The sequence below is a fragment of the Carcharodon carcharias genome, chromosome 4 (genome assembly GCF_017639515.1).
Source record: "Carcharodon carcharias isolate sCarCar2 chromosome 4, sCarCar2.pri, whole genome shotgun sequence".
NCBI classification, from domain to species: domain Eukaryota; kingdom Metazoa; phylum Chordata; class Chondrichthyes; order Lamniformes; family Lamnidae; genus Carcharodon; species Carcharodon carcharias.
Genome location: NC_054470.1, coordinates 188,747,470 through 188,768,912, shown reverse-complemented (window position 1 = coordinate 188,768,912; position 21,443 = coordinate 188,747,470). Strand labels below are relative to the sequence as shown.

Genomic DNA, 21,443 nt, shown 5'->3' with positions numbered 1-21,443 from the left:
ATGTTCTATTTTGTAGTATGATGTTGCTGATAAGTTATCAAAAATGCAAGTACAACTGATTTCTTTTTCCTTTTGTGCTTTGCAGAATTTGTTTTTAAGATTGCTGAGATGGCATGTTTCCACTTTATCCTTTGCAGTTATCAAAGGTGCCTCATAATTGCAAGCATGAAATAGTCATTCATCCAATTTGGGCTTCAGCTAACTTATTGCATGCGCTTGTAATAATTCTAAACAATTACACTACTCTTTACATGCTATAGAATACATCGACCTTACCTTAAAGTTGATTTATCTTCCCTTTGCAGTAAAAAACGTTTACAAAGGCTTTAAGTCGCTGTGAAGTCGGCTGACGGAAGCAGGGTGTCCATGGTATGTGCGTACATACTGAAGATACTGCATCTGTAGTGCGCCAAAATCTTTACATGCATTACAGACATTGTTGCAATACCTTTACTCCATGTCGACCAGGCATTAAAACATTGCCATAAAATGACATGGAGTTTACATGAATTCTTTAATGCATTGTAAGAAATTGACGTATCCATGTAATATATGTAGTTAACAAATTAACAGGGAAAAAATAAGAGACAATATCCAATGTTCTCAAACATTGTTTTATTCCAACTGAAGAGGCTAGCCACAGTCTAAAATTGTGCAGGATATGAATTGGGTTGTAATATTTGATATATGATTGAATAGTTTCCCATTGTGAATGTGGCAGGGATGCTCAGATTTGATTCTAAAATCCTGCTGAAACTGTATTTCAAGCTATAGTTGTTTGCATCACTGATCTAAGTGGGAGTCCCAGAGAGTTTTGGAGGTTGAGTCATTGAATATATTCAAGGCTAAGATAGATTCTTGAACTATATAGGGAGGTCAAGGGTTTTGGGGAAGGGGCAGGAAAGAGGAATTGAGGCCAAGATCAGATCAGTCATGTCCTATTGAATGACGGAGCAGGCTCGAGGACCCTTGGCTTACTCCTGCTCCTATTTCTTTTGAATGTCCCTGTTATATTGCTTCGTTATGAATTCCACTCTTACCATCAAGAATTCTGAAAATGTGAGCCCACGTTTCATAAGTACAGATAGGAGCAGCTGCGTTTTTAGAACATTTAGCTCTGTTTAAGTTTATAAAGTGTCCATGAGCCCTTCAGATTCCCTGAACGTTTCTAGCATTTTGCCTAATCTGAAGTTAGTTATGCGCCAATTGCAAGCCAAAGGATGTAAAATAGTCTTCCTGCAGGTTGTGTTTCATTTAGTCAAAAAGGTTGCAATACGGATGCTTTTGTGTTACTGAAAAGCAGAAAACAGCAAAACAAAATTGACAGGATAGCTGCACAATTGTGTACTTACATTCTTTAAATAAATTTCATTGTTGTAGTCTTGTCAAATGAGGGGAAACCTTGAACATAACTTTCAGCTTTCTTCAGTTCAGCTGATCTTTTGTAAGTCAGATTGTAATGCTCATCTACTGTCGCTAAATGTGCATTTTCCATGCCAAGCGATATCTATCTAATAATATCCTTTATTGAACCACTGAATGAGCTGATTGTTAGTCCCAGTTCAGTACTTGCTCAGTATTGTTTAAAGCAAGTACGCAGTATGAGGGATCCTGTGAGGGTACACTTTGAGTAGATTAGACCCAAATCCCCCGGAGTTCAGAAAAATGAGAGGCGATCTAATTGAAACCCATTTAAATATTTAAGTGACTTGACAGGGCAGACGCTAAGAAAATATTGCCCTTGACTGGGCAATCTGGAACATGAACTTATTAAAGTCAGAGGCTGATAGATCTTTGGGAATTAAGGGATGTGGGGATAGTGCAGGAAGATGGAGTTGAGATAGAAGATCAGCCATGAATAGCGGAAAAGGTTTGAAAAATTAAGTGGCTACTCCAGCTCCTATTTCTTATGTTCTGATGTATGGAGTTGCAGTTCTAAAAATAATTGGTAGAGGGGTTGGGTGGGGAAGGGAACTAACTGTCTTTGTAACAGGTACCAAAAAATGATAATCACTTATCCAGATTAAATTTTGCTGGTGTCCCTTCTGGGAATTATTAACTCATCATCTATTCTACAGCAGAGGGGACAAAGGTTCTCCACTAGACTGTAGAACAGAATAGAGAAGAGTTACTCTGTAAGGGGACTAACTAAAGTAGGGCAATTCATTATAATAACCTGTTCACTATTTTGATATAATTGCATGGATAAGTTTTACTGATTGAACTAAGTAGATCTGATCATAATAACTGTTGCTCTGTATACTCGCCTTGCTGTGGAATAAAACTGCTTAATGATTTTAACCGAGTCTCGCCAATGGAGAGATTGAAGAAATATACAAGCAAACAACATGGATGCCTAGTTTAGGTCACAAGGGCCTCTGTTGTTGGACCCTCGGATCACGCTATTATACAAGCATTAATGTACGGCTTGAGTCAACTCCTATAAAATAAGATGTTTAGACTACGTATGACAGCAACTGATTCTGCTGAAGCCGAGAAGGTGTCTGTGGCAGTACTGAATTGGCAAATGAGAAGTTTCATACTTAACTGTGAAGAACTCTTTCTGTACAATAACTAGATAATTACACCTGTAGATTTTGTCCCTCCAAATATGATTTCTATCAGGAGCACTTCCTGTCTGGAGTATTTTGAGCAAATAACACCAGGCTCACGTGCTGGTTGCAAACCTGTCACTGGTTGTGGGAACAGTTTGAATTAGATATTACACAAGAGGTAAATCACAGACTATTGATGCATATGACGTCTTTCTGCTGTGATATTAAACTGAGGCCCAGTCTAGTCTCTTAGGTGGATGTGAACGACCCCATGGCACTATTTTGAAGAGCAGGAGTGTTATTCCAGGTGTCCTGGCTAATGTTTATCCTCCAATCAACATCACTGAAACAGGTTATCTGGTCATTATATTGTTGTTTGTAGGAGCTTGCTGTGTGCAAATTGACTGCTGCACTTCACTACAACAGTGACTAGACTTCTACACTTCAGAAGTACTTCAATGGCTGTAAAATGCTTTGAGACAAAATCCTAAGTTTGTGAAGGGCGTTACACAATTACGTATATAAAATAATATGTGTGTGTGTATTTTATAATATATATATTACATACACACACATACACAGGTTTTTTTTATTGGTTTGAATGCAGTTTAGTAAAACACCTCTGATGCTAGATTTTTGACAGTTTATACGTCTGTGTAGCTTTTGCAGTTTTTTCACTGGCCCATTGCAGCAGCGCCACTACAGATGTTGGCTTTTTTGCTGGAAATGCAGGTATTAATTTTGAACTTTGGTTATTTCAATTTTGTTTCGAGTATAATTTTTGCAAAAGGTCTGATGTGTAGTATGAACAAGATAAACCCTAAGTACCAATATGATATCTTGTAATAAAAACAAAAAACTGCGGATGCTGGAAATCCAAAACAAAAAAAGAATTACCTGGAAAACCTCAGCAGGTCTGGCAGCATCGGCGGAGTTGAAGGGTCATGAGGACTCGAAACGTCAACTCTTCTTCTTCGCCGATGATATCTTGTAACCCAGTATGAATTTTCTATAGGGCTTGTTTGCCTTGATTCTGTTCAACGTATGAACGAGGAGCAGGACAAGGCCCTTATAGCTTGCTCCACTATTCAATAAGTCAACGGCTGATCTGATAGTAACCTCAAATTTCATCATCAGTGATGATTTGATACAAAAGCAGTATCATTATATGTTGCTGATATTAACTTAATAATTTAGCATTTTTACTGGAGGACATTCTGATGCCTTACAAATGAATGCTGAGTAAATGCTTTGGAAAGTTTCTTTTTGGTTCACTTATGGTAGTCCTGCTTTTAGGACATGCTTTTTTTGAATTGTAGGCTGTGGCAGCACAGAAACAGATCGTTGACATTTAAGCCTCTGCTAGTGCTTTTATGTCCTGCATCCTCCCTGTAGATCCTCAACATTTGTTTCCCAAACAGTTTTCTAAAAATCCTTCCAGAGCAGCTTATGAGAGGGATCCACATTCTGCCCACAGTGTGTTTAGAAGGAAAGTGAGATTTCTTTTTAATTATTTTGTGATGAGTTTGGAACTGTGTTGTTTTATTACTGTCATAATCTGCCATATGTTTGGAGACCTCTATCAGATAGTCATAGAGGTCTACAGCACAGAAAAAGGCCCTTCGGCCCTTCGAGTCTGCGCTGGTCAAATAAATACCTAACTATTCTAATCCCATTTTCCAGCACTAGGCCCATAGCCTTGTATGCCATGGTATCGCAAGTGCACATCCAAATACTTCTTAAATGTTATGAGGGTTCCTGCCTCCACTACCCTTTAAGGCAGTGAGTTCCAGATTCCCACCACCCTCCGGGTGAAAGCATTCTTCCATACATCCCCTTTAAACCTCCTGCCCCTTAGTTTAAACCTATGCCCCCTGGTTATTGATCCCTCTACCAAGGGGAAAGGCTCCTTCCTATCTACCCCATCTATGCCCCTCATTTTATACACCTCAATCATGTCTCCCCTCAATCTCCTCTGCTCCTCTATCCAATTTCTCCTCACAACTAAAACTCTCCAGCCCAGGCAACATTCTGGTAAATCTCCTTTACATTCTCTCTAGTGCAATCACATCCTTCCTATAGAACTGCACACAATACTCTACTCTCATACTTTTTTGCTGTAATGTGGGGAACGAAATAGCTCTAACTTCTTGAGTCTCTCTTCATAACTAAACGCTGGTAAGAAGTAAAAGCGTGCAATCATTTGAATTGGGCATTGTCTTGGACCCATTTCTAATTTCAGTGAATTGAGTTGTGATGCTCCAATAAAATTATGCATTTAGATGTGCTCCGTATTAAAGCATCTGTTTTGGGTTTATATTTGGAATGGAGGCAATGAGAACTGGTTTGGGAAAGCCTGGTTGGGGAACTGGGATTAGAGCTTTTAATAAATTATCTAATCTAGTGCATGAGTGCTGAAATCAAACTAAAGCAGGAAAAATAGCATAATAAGTATCCTACTTTAATCAAAGCTGACGTCTTGGCAGTTGTTATCCTTAAGAAACCTGTGATAAATGGTGTGTAATTTTGTGGGTATCTTTTTGTATTTTGTATTTGGGAGAGTTTTTCTCATCAGAATGAGTTCCGTGAACCGAGTAGGTATCATCTGAATCTGGTTGATTTCATTTCTGAAGGTTGCTATTGGTGAATTAGGACAAAAGCATGTCTTAGGTTTCAGATGAGCTTAAATTATTCATCCATTCTGCCTAATTAACCAGATCAATATACTTGCACTGCACAGATGGATACTGTGTGTATGTAATTAATACCAATGTTGATGATACTGAAATTTAATTGCTTTAGAGGAATATTAAAAATATAACATTAAATATCCAAGGATACTAATTTTAGGAGGAGTCAAAATGAAACTTGGATAAATGTTATGATTACAATAAGCCATCATCACAGGGTGGGAACTATAGATTTTGTTGCAGTGGGAGGCTTTATAATCTCATTGGCTTGGCAGCAAGATATAGCTTGTCATCACTTTTAGAAACTAGGAGTGGTCAGATTGTGTTTATGTTTTCGAAAAATATGTTATCCAATTTTGTTTTACAAGATACAAGTGAAGCAAGACCTTCAATAATTTACTGTCTGTGTCACAAAGGTGTTTTATTTTAAGGGAAGGCATGCATTGATCTCTGTTTAAAGAATCTTTACTACACAGTACATATTCCTTCTTACACAGATCCTACTAGAAAAGAAATTCAAAGAAGTACAGTACACAAACTCAGGACGCAACTTTGGACTACTTTGCTTTTCTAAATTTGTCATGATCTTGTACACTTCTTTTATCAGATCTCCCTCAAACTCTTTTACTCGGTTGACAATAACCAAACACCAGCTTCTCCAACATAACCTTATAACTGATCCCTCAACCTTGGAACTATTCTGATAAATCTCCTCTTGATTCTCTCAAACTCCAGGTCCCTCTATCCTTGACACTCTCTGGAATTGTGACATTAAGTCTAAATTGCTGCTCTCTATCCTTTCTGCAAAAATGTATCACCTCACACTTCTCTGTATTAAATTCCATCTGTCAGTTGTCTGCCCATTATGCCAGCCTATTTATGTTCTTTTGTGGTTGATTGGCATCACCTTCAGTGTTTGCCACACCTCAAAGTTTGGTATCATTGGCAAATCTTGAAATCTGAAGGTTGATGAAGGGAATGTAATGGATGCTGTCTATATGGATTTAAAGAAACTTTTTAAAAATAAAAACAGGAAATACCGGAAAAACTCAGCAGGTCTGGCAGCATCTGTGGAAAGAGGAACAGAGTTAACATTTTGAATCCATATGACTGTTCAGAGCTCCTTCTCTCTCCACAGATGCTGCCAGACCTGCTGAGTTTGTCCAATATTTTCTGTTTCTATTTCAAATTCCCAGCATCAGCAGTATTTTGCTTTTATTTTTTCCCCTCGATTGTTTCCAAAACCTTACCCACCACTAATGTTAAACAGATTGGTCTATAGTTACAAGGAATGTCCTTACACCCTTCCTTGAACAAAGATGTCACATTGGTCACTTTCCAATCCTCTAGGTCCTCCTGATGTCTAAGGAAGATTTGAAATTTATGGCAAGCCCTTCTGCTATCTCCACTCCCAACTCTCTTAGCAATGTGGAATGCAAGCCATCTAGACCACAAGACTTATCCAGCGTAGCCAGCCTTTTCTGTACATTCTGTCTATCAGTTTTCACTCCGTCCATTTCCTCTACCATATCTGCTTCTAATTATATTTTGTCAGTATCCTCTTCCTTAGTAAATACTGATTCAAAGTACTATAAGACGTAGGAGCCAGAAGTAGGCCATTTGGCCCATTGAGTCTGCTCCACCATTCAATGAGATCATGGTTGATCTGATAATCCTCAACTCCACTTTCCTGCCTTTTCCCCATAGCCCTTGATTCCCTTACTGATTAAAAATCTGCCTATCTCAACCTTGAATATACTTAATGACCTAACCTCTACAGCCGTCTGTGGCAAAGAATTCTACAGGTTCACCACCCTCAGAGAAGAAATTCCTCCTAATCTTTGTCTTAAATGGGCGACCCCTTACTCTGAGATTATGCCCACTGGTCCTTGACTCTCCTGGAAGGGGAAACAGCCACTCAGTATCAGCCCCCTAAGAATCTTATATGTTTCAATTAGGTCACCTCTCATCCTTCTAAACTCCAATGAGTACAGGCCCAACCTACTCATAAACTTTGCCATGCATCTCTAAGCATATGTCACCTTCTTCATCCCCATAGGCCCCACCCTCTTCCTACCTGCTCACTACTTATACGCAAGTAGATTTTTGCTTACCTTTATGGTGTAACTATCATTCAATTCACATTTTCTCTCTCTGCTAATCTTATTTTACTTTTCACTTCCCCCAATTTTAAATTAATTTAAAATATTGATTTTCATCATATTTAATTAAATAGAAACAAGGAGAAGTATCAAGTCTAGTCATATTGACAGACATAATTGTAAAACTTGCATGAAATGTGTGTGTTCTGGCTGGCTGAAGTGTGTAATTGCATTGTTAGTAAAACTTAAAACCTCGTTTGTACTAAGTCACAGTACTGGAGTCAATAGTTCAGTCTGTGATTGGAGTAGAGTTGTCCTTTTTACACCAATGAAGAGTTCTGCGAAATTAATATTTCTTCATTTTGCAAAAGGGGATGATGTTGATGCAGATTAACAAACATTTGTAATATTTTTAAAGGTTATGAGCCCAGCTGATACTTCTGGACAAGCCAGATCCCAGGGTGGGACCCGGCTTAATAGATTTAAAAAAATTTTTGTTTAGATACGTGGAGAGTGGTGACTGAACAGAGTCACAAGAGTCAGCTGATGAACTTTTAACAAAAGAATAAGACATTTTTTAAACAGGGAAAGACGAGCTTTATTACAATACTCTTTCACCCACAACTATATCTTTACAGATATATACAGATTTATAAAGATAACACAAGCTACAAAAGCTATCTTCATGTTCACAGTAGGTTCACAGTCCATGTAAACCAATAGGCGACCGTTGGTCAGACACACCTCACTCTGAAACCAAGTGACAGATGTCACCCCAAACAGATGCTATGGATCTCTCCTCAACTCCCCCTGACACTTGTCACACTGTGAACCAACTGGTCTCAATGAACTCTGTCTTTCACATGAGGGTTTCCAATCTCCACTCTCGAAGAACTTATTTTGGAACCTTCTCCCAAACTGATGCTTCTTCTCAGATGCTTTCCATAAGGGTCCATCTCCAGGGTTTCGAGCTCTCCTGGATTGCCATGTACACTCAAGCTTCTTTCCATGCACTCTTTCTCACTGATTCAGCCATGCCAACAGAACACCACTGCTTCACATGCCCGTAGTAAAGAGTTACAAACCTTCAGCTATCTCCTTGGAGCTTCTAGCTTCTTGCAAGTCTGTATTGCATCAAATCTGTGCTCTGCTGCTTCTCCTGTTAAGCTGGGAGCCGTTCTGTCCTCACTCTTAACTTCACTTAACAGGACCTTTCAAGATTTCTGTTTCTTTGACTAGAAGGTCTTCTCTGGACCCTTCCTTTCTGTTCTTTGAGGAAACTTGCTTCCTGCACCTCCCTCTTGTTCATCGTCTCCTGGCAGCTGGCTTCAGCTTTAGTTTGGGACATGCAACCTGTCCCTTTCCTATGCTGCTTCTGCTGGCAACACCTTTCAACTTTAGACCACACTGACCAACTGAACTCAAACTGATTTTGGTTTCTGTGTGTGTGGGGCATCTCTTTCTGCACCGCTGTCACTAGGTAACTACAGTTTTTTTCTACCTTGTTTTAATTCTCCTTCTAGAGTCATAAAATTTCATTAGAATGCAGGCATCTTTTAAAGTGAAACCAAAACATAAGTTTCCCCATTTCTTAACACAGCAATACAGAACACACATTAAACTTAATTCCTAACACCTACAAACACAAGTGTAACTTAAACTATCTCTATTTCCTAACATAAACTTAAAATATTTGGTAATAAGTGGTGTCCTCAGCCCAACCATCTTCAGCTGCACCATCAATGACCTTTCTTCCATCATAAGGTCAGAAGTGGGGAAGTTCGCTGATGACTGCACAATGTTCAACACCTTTTGTGACTCCTCCGAAACTGAAGCAGTCTGTGCCCATATTCAGAAAGCCCTGGACAACATTGAGGCTTGGGCCGATAACTGGTTAGTAACATTTGCACAACACAAGTGCCAGGCAATGACTATCTCCAACAAGAGAGAATCTAACCATCAGTTCTTGACATTCACTGGCATTACCATCGCTGAATCCCCACTATCGACATCCTGGGGGTTACCATTGACCAGAAACTGAACTGGACCAGCTATATAAATACTGTGGCTACAAGAGCAGGCCAGTGGCTGGGAATTCTGCAGAGAGTAACTGACTTCCTGACTCCCCAAAACCTGTCCACGATGTATAAGGCACAAGTCAGGAGTGTGCTGGAATACCCTCCACTTGCCTGATGTGTGCAGCTCCAACAACACTCAAGAAGCTTGACGCCATCCAGGACAAAGCAGTCCACTTGCTTAGTTCATCATCCACTCCCTCTACCACTGGCACGTAGTGGTAATGTTACTGGACTAGTAATCCAGAAGCCTAGGCTAATGCCTTGGGGACATGCATTTGAATCCCACCATGACAACTGGTGGAATTTGAATTCACTTAATTAATAAATTCAATTAACTGATGTAAAAAAAAAATAAATAAATCTGGAATTAAAAGCTAGTCTCAGTAATAGTGACCATAAAACCAGTGACCATAAAACCACCATCGATTGCTGTAAAACTCCATCTGTTTCATTAATGTCCTTTAGGGAAGGAAATCTGCCATCCTTACCCAGTTTGGCCTTCATGTGACTCCAGACTCTCAGCAATGTGGTTGACTCTTAACTGCCCTCTGAAGCAAGTTACTCAGTTCAAGGGAAAATAGGGATGGGCAATAAAAGCTGGCCTTGCCAGGGACACCCACCTCCCATGAAAGAATAAAGAAAAACTCAGCAAATCCAGCAGCATCTGTGGCAAGAGAAAGAGTTAACTGGTCACAGACCTGAAACATTAATTCTGTTTATCTCTCCATAGATGCTGCCTGACCCATTGAAAGTGAGCTGTATTAAGAATTGGAATTAATACGCTTGTTTCTATTTTTTTCTCGAGGGGAACAAGGAGATGGGAACCGAGATCTTGGGGATCAACAGCTTATAGTGGGGTGGCAGATGGAGCTCATGGGGTAATCATTCATAAGTTCTAGATTGAGTGGGCCTGCTGAGTCAAAAAGCCTCTTTTTCTGACTTTCTAAGATTTTTTTAATCCTATGAGGCTAATAACAATTAGCCTCATAGGATTAAAGGTTACGGCCTCACTGAAAAGATTTCCTGGTTACAGGCTTCCAACAGATAAAATGTGTTGGTCTTAACAGGATGCACATTCTATTTTTGTTGCACAGTGTTTCCCAAAGGAAAGCAGCACAAACAATAAGGGAATTAAAAATCACTACAAATTGGCACTGGAGGTATACTTGCTGTTGATGTAATGCAGCAAGAGAGGCTGGCGATAATTCCAGAAAATGGAAAAAAAAATTAGGTTCTCCAATGACTCCCCAGTGGTAAATGACACAGCAGTCAAGAAGTTAAATTACTTTTCAGACTTAAAAATGGCTAATAAACATTTTACAATACAGCATTTAGTTTTTTTTAAAAGAAAGATCAGATGGAAAGCAATGCAGAAATATGTGTTGAAGGCAATACTTAAAACGATACTTAACTAGCAAGTTCAGTAGAAGCTGGACTTATTTTTCCCCCTTTGCTCAGTTTGTTTAATTTCTTTTATGATGTGATGCAACAGCTTTGCATGGTCATTTTTGTTTTTGAAAAAGTTAGTCTTCTGATTACTCTTGAGGCAGATGGCACGACAGCAGCTTTCTTTTTAGCCTGAAACTGATCTGTTCTCTTCTGATGCTCTCTGTTGCATGACTAGTTTTCGGTTTCCTAACCTTCTCTTTTCACCATGGGTGTCCAGCCCTTCTACACTTCTGTACTTTAGCAGGGGAGGCCAATAGGCTGCTCTTCCTTCCTTCAACTACCATCCTCCTCCAGCTGAATGTGTTCTTACATTGAACAACTCCTGCTTTTGCTCCATTCACTTACTCCTTGTGTTGTCATGGGAACCCATATGGGCCCTAGCTACGCCTGCCTTTTTGTGGGATATGTGGAACTTTCTTTGTTGTGGTCCTCCTCTGGCCTTCCTCACTTCTTTTTCCAGTGCGTTGATGACTGTATTGGTGCTGCTCCCTGCTTTTCTCATGAACTAGAAAATTTAATCAACCTTGCTTTCAATTTCCACCCTTACTCTGCCTTCACGTAGTGTGTTTTTAACTCTTCCATTCTGTTCCTCAGCTTCATTTCTGGGATAGACTATCAACCAATATTTAAAATAGACCCAGTGTACCCCACAGTTACCACTTCCTCCCAGTTCATTTTTGGTAAGTGTCTTCCATTCTCCCAGTTTCTCCACCGAGTTGCTTCTGTTCTGATAATGAAATCTTAAACACCAGTGGTTCCCTTGGATCTTCCATTTTTTCTCAATGGATTCCCCTTCACTGTGGTTAACAGGACCCATGACCAAGTTCTCCCCATTTCCTGCATTTCTGCCTTCACCTCTTCCCATCCCTCCCTCACAGATAGGATTCTCTTTGACTCAGCTTCCAACCCATGTTCTGGGAATCACCCTCTACCATTTTTGCTACCTCCCAGTGTGATGCTATGACCAAACACATTTTCCCCTTCCTATCAGCATCCTGATGGAATTGTTCCCTCCACACCACGCTGGTACATTCAATCACCCCCCTACACCCTCCTTCCTATCGTGGCAACTTTCCATGCAAACACAGAAGAGGCAACACTTACTCTTTCATCTCATCCCATCTAGGTCTGATGATGTAATCGTTCACTAATGTCCTTTTTAGAGAAGGAACTCTGCCATCCCTACCTGGTCTGGCCTACATGTGAATCCAGACTAACCAGCAATGTGGTTGACTCTGAACAAGGGAAATTGGGAATGGCAATACAGGCCAATCATCATGCCTAGCTGGCCATGAGCAAATAAAGAAACGTGTACTGTATTCGTTGCTCAGGGTGCAATCTTCTCTCTGTTGAAGAAAACAAATGCAGAGTGATTGATAGCTTTACTGAACACATCCATTTAGCTGGCAAGTGTGATTCTGAACTTCCGGTCACTTGCCATTTTAATTCCCCGTTTCATTCCCACTCTGATCTTTCTGTTCTCTGTCCTGCATTGTTCCAGTGATGCTTAATGGAAATTTGAGGACCTCATCTTTCCCTATTCCAAGCTTCCCTTCTCAACATTATGTTCAGTAATTTCAGATCATAACCACTGCTTGCATTTTTTTTTAGACAGCTGATGCTGGTTCTGCTATACTCATTTATAGCTCCCCTAAGGTGGTTACTGCTGGAGGCCATTAGTACCAGACAGTGCATTTTGTGATACTGAGAGACAACGAGGAGGGAGGAGGGGAAAGAAATATGAAAACCGACCTGTTTTCTGTGCCCCGGTCACTTTGAGGTTGCTGCAAATGGGGAAAGGAATTAATTCAGGCCTCTGCCAATGCTTCACTGAGGTAAATGTACAAAGACAAAATATCGGACATAAAGCCATCTGGTACTGGATCGGCCAATGCAAAACGAAAATCTGGCCACCCTAGCTCCTCTAAACCAATCTTGTTTCTTGTCCCACTGACATTCCCCTTTTGTTCTACACTGTCAGTACTCTTGTCATTTAACCACTCCTGAATTCTAGCTGATCACAGACCTTCCTCATCTGCCTCTATGCTTGCTTTAACAACCTGAAATATTGTGCTGCATTTTGTGTTCAGCAGTGAGGCAAAGGCTCTCATCATTGATCACAAATGAAGTCTTAGAGATCAAGCAATCAGTTATGGGCAGTTGCAGAAGGGTAATGACGGCAAATGCTTATAGTTCTTTGTGGACCACCCTGAAAACTCTGGTCCATTAACTGTTTCTCTACAGATATTGCCTGACCTGAGTATTTTCAGCATTTTCTGTTTTTTTTTGTTCTCTATTGCTGTGTGGTTATTAAATCAAGTTTTCATACTTAGGCACCAAACTGTGGACATTTGACATTATGTTTGTGGGTAGGGTTGGTGAAAAGGGAGAGAGTGATTCTTTGAGATGGACTGCCCATGTTGAGACCATTGCACATAAATTTGTCAGAAACTAAGTCACGTGTGCAAAATCTGAATTTTTGTTTATTTTAATTTTTTAAAAACTCTTGACAGTCCTTTTTTTATATTAAAAAAAATTGGATCTAAGAAGCCCATGTCTTAATGCTTATTCCACTGTTTCAGCAGCATGTTTGAACCTGTGGGGCCCTCTACCTCTCGGCCAAGATTTTTACTGAGTAATAATAAAGCATTACCTCTAGGTTCTATCAGTTGAATTTATATTTTGTCACAAGTTTTGTAGCCTTATGTTAGGGATTGGAAGGGGGTTAATTTAAACAGCCTTATTTCTCCTCTCACCACCTGGCTGTAAACAGGAAGTTGTTCTGATTTTTTTCTCTGTTTAGAAATGGTGGCGTATTTCTCCAATCCCTTGGTTTTTGCATGATCCAAGTTTCTATTAATAACCTCACATCAGACTCGAGATAGGATAAACTCAAAGGATTAGTTTATTTGCATACACTCAAAATGCAGGAAGGAGGGTTCACAATGTCACCTGCACACTCAGACTGTGAAGAAAGGGATAGAGAAATGAAGGTTTCACAGTATAGAGACCACTGAGAAAATAAATATTGGCTCACGTGAGTTCCAGAGTCCAGAATCAAAGTCCAGTGAGGTATTCCTTCCACGGAGGTTGGCAGGTTGAAAACCGATGCTGTATAATTTCACTTTTCCGATGATGTTGACTTCATACGATAGGCATGCAGAGATGAATTGGTCTTATAGGCGATGGTACAGAACTTCCAACTGGAACAGTGTAGATGGGACCAGGTGTTCAGCCTGGGCAGGACTCCTTTCTGTGTGGCTGGTGGTCAGATGTTAGAGAGCAGACTGAGCTATCCAGTTCAGTACACTTCAATATTACTTGTTCCACAAGCCATTGGCCTAAGTTACATGAGTCCCACCTCTCTACCAGGTCTTCAACAAAGGATTTGTCTCCATTGTCTGGAATTTGGCTGGGTCACAAAGATGGAAATGTCCTAGCGATTATGAGTTGAAAGAAATGTCTGAGGGGCCTTTTGCCTTAGCAGACCTTCTGTCACCTGCTGGCATGCCAGGGTTATCAAATGCAAATGGACTTTGTGTAGCTCTCTTTGAAGCTGAGCTTTGCAGTCCCCAGGTGATCGTTAGTGACTCCTCCGAGATAATGAGGTGTGAGTTTTCCCAAAACTGCAAAGTGGCTTCTTTTGTTCTTGGGTCACAGACAGGCATAGGTTCATGAGGACTCGAAACGTCAACTCTTTTCTTCTCTGCCGATGCTGCCAGACCTGCTGAGTTTTTCCAGGTAATTCTGTTTTTGTTTTGTATATGATGGGCTTTACATAACTTTGAATGATATTCTCTCCTGTTAAAATGCAAAATCCAGTATTTTAAGGAGTTAGAATTAATATCCATTCACTATTTTAAAAGAAGTTAAATGTTTGTGAATTGCAATAGTCAGGATACAGCTCTAAAGTAGAACATCCTGTATGTGTCCTTTAGTACTTATCAGGGTTGCTTTTAAACAATTGTGACTCTTGTTCACTTGGATAAATGTAAATTTAATAAACCAAATATAATCAGTACGATGATTTCAAGCTGGTTGAACCATAGAAATTTCAGCTCAGAAGTGGGACTATTTGCCCATCAAACTTGTGTTGTCATATATTTTCCTTTTCCTGGGGAAAGACTGTCAACCAACATGGATTGTAAGCTCAGTGGTATTCACTGATGGAGGCATAGTAGTAATGTCACTGAGCTAGTAATCCAGAGGTCCAGGCTAATGTCCTGGGGGCATGGGTTCAAATCGCACCATGGCAGCTGGTGGAATTTAAATTCGAATAGTCATTTGGTAGTACAGAACCTGAGTTATTGCTGAACAAAGAGGCATATCTAAGCTTTTCGTCTTGCACTCATCAGGGCGCTCGCAAGAATACCAATATAAGGGGAAGACAACAATTCATACTGTATGTGAAGAGGGTGCTGATTGGTTGGCAAGTGGCTTTGCCATGGAGAATGCACCACTGATAGTGACTGCCAGTAGACCGTATGTCCCAAAGACTGGTGGGCTCTATCAAACAGCATGTCTCAGCCACAGTTCACAATGGGCAGGGTACAGACTGTACCCAACCAGCCCGTGCTTGCAAAACTCAAAACTCGGTGTCCAACATTAGATGTGATTCTGCGATTGGACAACATTTGCTGAATAATCCTCAATGTGCTAAAAATTACATTGACAATCAATTTAAGATTGTCATTCAGGCTCTGTGTGGCGCAGTTGCGTGTGGGCAGCTACATATGTTAATACACAGGCCCCTGTTCTTTGCAGACAGAACATGTACGTACATTGCACCTGTTTCAGCTAAACAAAATAAGTGACAGCCATTCACTGACTCATCCCTCAGGGTAATGCCTTGACCAATCAGGGTCAAGTTGCCTGATTTAAATTTTAAACAATGCTTGGCAGCTAACTGTCAGTCACCATCAGTGGTACATTCTCCATGGCAACATCACTTGCCAACCAATCAGCACTCTCTTCACATACAGTATAAGTTGTAATTTTCCCCTTATGTTGGTATTCTGATGAGTGCAAGACGAAAAGCTTAGACATTCTCTTTTTTTTCAGCAATTTAAATTCAATTAATAAATCTGGAATATAAAGCTATTCTCAGTGATGGTGACTTTGAACTATCATAGATTGTTGTAAAAGCCCATCTGGTTCACATTTTGACCTGTCGGGAAGGAAATCTGCCATCCCTATCTGGTCTGGCCTACGTGTGACTCCAGACCCCAGTAAATGTGGTTGACCTTTGAAATGGCCCTGGTAAGCCACTCATTTCAAGGGAAATTTGGGATGAGCAACAAATGCTGGCCTTGCCAGCAACACCCACATCCCATGAAAAAATAAAGAGAAAAAAAATGACTGTCTCTAACCTAAGAATGAGTTCTCTGCCCTTCTGATTGTCTGTCTATATTTTGATTTTCTGTAGAGTTACTGTATTCCATCTAGACAGGCAGAAAGAAATATGATTTCAGACCCTTTACCATCTCTGTCTTTGGGGATTGTCAATTAAGCTGTCAATCAAACTTACAACTGCCCTCCTACGGAGCTACCTTACATCTCTCTCTCCCCTATCTGATCTTAACCCATGTTGGAGTAGTCCTATTTGTTTATGTTAATTGGCTTATGTCAGTCGGTCCAGTCCAAATGCCGGTATAGTGCAATAAAGAATTCCATCATCTCAAAAGCAGTATGGCATGCAAAAAGCATTGTTCGGAATCTAATGTGTTTTGTGGATTTACTTATCTCCTAAGTCGAATTTAACTGCCTTTGTGGAGTCCCAACATAGACTGGTTGGGCCAAGTTCCTCATTTCCATTTTGTAACTTATATATACTTCAGTAGCATTTCCTTAGTAGGAGTAGACTATTCAACTCATCAAGTGTTTTCTGCCAGCCAATTAGGTCGTAGCTGATCTGCACCTCAACTCCATGTAGTTACCTTTTGTTCCATGTTACCTGATGTTCTTACCTAACAGAAATCTATTGACTTAAATCAACCCAACGTTATTCCTAGTCCAGATAATTGAAATGTGACGAGGAACTTAGTTAATTGCAAATATCAAGTGTTTCTTAAGTTATGAGGTGTTTGCTTCCCCTTCGTTATCCAGAAGTCCATCCCATGTCAATCTTTTTGTGTGTACCCAAACTTCCTGATATTTAATCTTAAATTTGACTTTAACTTGTTTGAACCTGTCTCTTTATCTTACTTTAACAATTTAAATTATAGATCCCATCCCCCTTCTTCCTGCTGAACTTGCACTATTTACTGTATGGTTTTAGTGTCTTTCTTGTATTGTTGTGTCCAAAACTGCACACCATTCAAGGAAGTTGGTTAGGTAGGGCCTGTCCCTTATGAATCCATGTATTTACTGCTTAATAAGTTGTACACATCATTTTCAAGCTTGTACCTAATAACTAAGTCTGCTATTTACCTTAGGACCAATTCTAATGTAGATAAACTTGTTTGTTAGTACCGAAACAAAATATTGCTGAAAAGAGAGACGTGTGTACTCATCAGGACAAATGCAAGAATGTCAAATTTCAAACGAACATAATAATTTATACTTCAGGAGAAAAGGATGGTGATTGATTAGCAAGTCAACTCTGATTGGCCTAGGCATTGCCATGGAGAAAGCAACGGGGAACCAAAGGCTCCCTAAGCTCTAGGGTAATTGAAAAACAATGCAAGGCTTGAACATATTCCTTTTATTGCAGAGAACAGGTCCTTGCGTCTGAATGTATGTCGCATCTAGCAAGCGTAAATGAGCCATGTTATGAGCTGGACAGTTTATCTTTAGTTGGTTGTTACTGTAGCTATTAGCACACTTGGATTGTTCAATAAGTGCTGCCCAGTCACAGAAGCAGTCAGTGCGTGCACTGCAAGATCCCACATTCGAAAGACCCCACTTTCAACAGTGCAGCATTCCTTTAGTACTGTACTGGAGTGTCAGCCTAACTATTGTGGGTCCAGGTGTCTGGACTGAAGCTTCAGCACACAACTGTACCTTGACTTCCAGTAGAATGCTGGTTATGTTACTGGAATAGTAACTCTGAGGCCTGGATTTATGATCTTGAGGTGCGTTAAATTCTAGCATAGCAGCTAGGGAATTTACACCCAGTTAATTTTTTAAAATTCTGGAATAAAAAGCTTGTATCAGCAATGGTAACCATGAAACTGCCGGATTGTTGTTAAAACCCACCTGGTTCACTAATGCCTTTTAGGGAGGGAAATGTGCTGTCCTTTCAAGATCTGGCCTATATGTGACTCCAGACCCACAGCAATATGGTTGACCCTTGACTGCTCAATGAAATGCTCAGTTATATTCAAGAAAGCAACTAACCAGCATCTTCCCAAGGGAATTTAGGGATGTTCAATAAATACTTGTCTTGCCAAGAATATCCACATCCTGTGAATGAATTAAAAAATCCCTGGACTCTGAGGCGGGTGTGCTACCACTGAGCCACTGCTGACATCTCCTACATCTCTTTCTGAGTCTCCTTTAGGAGTCGACAATAAATGTTTTACATTCGTGGGGATTTATTGTTTTTTGTCCTGTTATCCTCCAGGACTTCTATTTCATTTATATTAAATTCATTTAATTTGCCTAGGGTTAGGTCTGGGGAGGGCATGATGTTTTTTCCCTTGAGCACTTGCAGAAATAAATCATTCATAATCTCTACCATATTGTGTTTGTCTTCTGTTTTGAGACAATTTTATGACTCTTTCCTCCTTTCTGACTGGCCTGAAAGAATTTTTTAAAAAAAAAAGCTGGTATGTTTGAGTTTGTATTTATGATATTTTTTCTAGATTTGTCTGCCTCTGACTATCCAATTCTTAGCTCCCTAAAGAGAGATGTCATTGTCCCTCTTTACTTTAGATTTTTGATTTATTAATCTTTTTAAGGTTATTACCATTTCATCTGAGTTTGCTAGTTTTGGTTATGTATTTGTCTACATATTCTACTTGTCCTCTGCCCCTGCTCCACCAAACAATTTGTAAAATTGATTTTTTTTTTAAATTAAAGTTGCAAACCAGTGCATTGTCTTTGAATCCCTGATTGAGTTGAATTTAGTCAGTCATTCAATGACCTCTGCTCTCAGCTGCCATGATTTTCATTATTTGTACCTTATTTGAGTCACTCACAAATACCAGGTCATGATGAGCACAACCTGCAGTTTTTCCATTCACACTAACTCATAAAGGGTGGCATAGTGGTGATGTTGCTGGACTAGTAATCCAGAAGACCAGGCTAATACCTGGAAATATGGGCTCAAATGGTGGGATTTGAATTCAATTAGTAAAATCTGGAATTTTAAGCTAGTCTCAGTAATGGTGATCATAAAGCTATCATTGATTGTTGTAAAAACACATCTGGTTCACTAACACCCTTCAGGAGGAGAAAATCTGCCATCCTGACCTGGTCTGGCCTACATGTGACTCTAGGTCTACAGCAATGTGGTTGACTCTTAACTGCCCTTTGAAATGGCCAACAAGCCACTCAGTTCAAGGGCAATTAGGAATGGGCAACGAATGCTGACCTTGTTAGTGATACATCAAATAAATGAAGCAGTCACATATTACATTTACCAAATTAAGTTTTCCTATTTATAACAGGGTGGTTTATGTTTTTGATTAAGATACTCTATTATTCTCGCATACCTTCCAATCTCTTCGTGGAGAAAATAGTCTTTCTTCTGCAGACCTGGAGGTTAATATCAATAATTTACTCTTAATAGCAGTTGCAAAAAGATACTTACTGAAGGAAAGCGAAGTAAAAATCAGATAAATTGCCTAATTTTCCTCAAAAAATAATGTTGTATGTTGTTTTAGTTTCCAACAAACAGTGACTCTTGAAAATGGAGGTTATCCCAACTTAACTTCTGTGCTTGAGGCATTGAGAACATTTTGTAGGTCAAGCTGACATTATCATAAGCTGTTTAACAAGTCAAGTAGTTCATGAAATTACGTGTGCTTCTGAGTGTACCAATTATATAGTATGATGCACATATCTGAGAAATGGTCAGCACATAAAGTCATAAGAGAAACAAACCCACAAGAATTAACAAGCAAAGAAGTAAGTGGCACTTCTAAATCAAAATTTTTTAAATGTATATGCTTCTCTCTCTCTCAAATGAACTCCAGTTGAGGGTGGCCTGGAAATGTACCCTCATCGAGTTGTGGTTAATCCAAAGTCAACATCTATATGTGCAACTGCAACTCCGCACAATTTATGGCTTGGAGTTCAGCCGGGAAGTGTTTGAAGCTTCAAACTAACCGCCCGGTTGATACTGTATGTTCTGCTTTAACAGTCCTTATTAGATACGAGATTTGATTAGTTGTTATGCTACTTTGGACCCTCTGGTGCTGCTTAGCTCCTTAAGAAAGTAGGAATATTTGATAATTTTTGGCTTTTGTAGAGTCAGGAGTACTCACCAATCACCTAGATGGTACAGACACAGTAACATTCAAGAAGTTTGACATTATCCAGCGCATAGAACTTGCTTGATTTTTCCCCTACCACTGGACTCTGCATCCAGCTGTTTTTTCATCATCGCTAGGTCAATATTCAATACCAGACGTTATTATGGAAACACCTTTACCACAATGCCTGCAGTGGCTTGAGGAGGAAAGCTCGTTGCACCAACTTAACCTAGTGATGTTAACCACAACAAGAAACCTGTCCAGCACCTGTTGAAACTGTTGCAGAATATCCACTCTCATCACACAAACTGTTGCCTGATCCAATTGCCAACAAACTTCACCATAATGAAAACTTTCCTGGCAACAGCTCTTCTAACAGAGTTTAAATAAGAAATCATTGGAGCTTGTAACAAAAGCAATGTAATAATTGCAGGGGACTTTAACCTTCATAGACTCGGACAATCAAATTGGCCAGGATGGTCTAGGAGATGAGTTTCTAGGAAGTTTGTGTGACAGTTTCCTAGAGCAATACATTGTGGAACTAACGAGGGATAAAGCTGTTTTAAAACTAGTATTGTGTAATGAGGCAGGGTTATTTAGTAATCTCATAGCAAAAGATTCATTGGGAAATAGTGATCATAATAGAATTAAATTCTAAGTTAATTTTGAAAGTGACATACTCCAAACACAAACAAGAATTGTAAACTTAAGCAAAGTCAATTACATAGGTAAGAGGGGAGAATTGGCGAAAGATGATTGGATAGATAGTCTAAAAGGTAGATAAGCAGTGGGAAACATTTAAATTCAAAATGTTCAACAAAACTACATCCCATTGAAAAACAAAATCTCAGCAAGAAAGACCCATCTATGGCTCATTCAGGAAGTTAAGGATAATATTACATTAAAAGAAGAGGCTTATTATATTGCAAAGAACAGTAGCAAGTCTGAGGATTGGGAATATTTTAGAAACTAGCAAAGGCTGCCAAAAAGGTGATTTAAAGGAACAAAAAGAATGAGAGTAAATTAGCCAGAAATGTAAAAACAGATTGTAAGAGCTTTCATAAGTATATAAAAAAGAAATAGAATAACTAAGTAAATGTTGCTCCCTTAGAAACAGAGATGGAAGAAATTATGGGAATGAGGAAATAGC

The 21,443-nt window shown here is 39.6% G+C and overlaps 1 protein-coding gene and 1 long non-coding RNA gene across 4 annotated transcripts in view; both read left to right on the top strand.

The window, feature by feature from the left end:
- Positions 1-21,443, top strand: part of rgs12b (regulator of G protein signaling 12b) — a 273,901-nt gene that overhangs the window by 3,812 nt on the left and 248,646 nt on the right. The gene's annotated exons all lie outside the window — the stretch shown is intronic.
- LOC121276981 lies at positions 84-2,301 on the top strand. The gene is made up of 2 exons (XR_005942772.1): positions 84-146; positions 306-2,301. It is a non-coding gene; the product is annotated as an uncharacterized LOC121276981 (long non-coding RNA).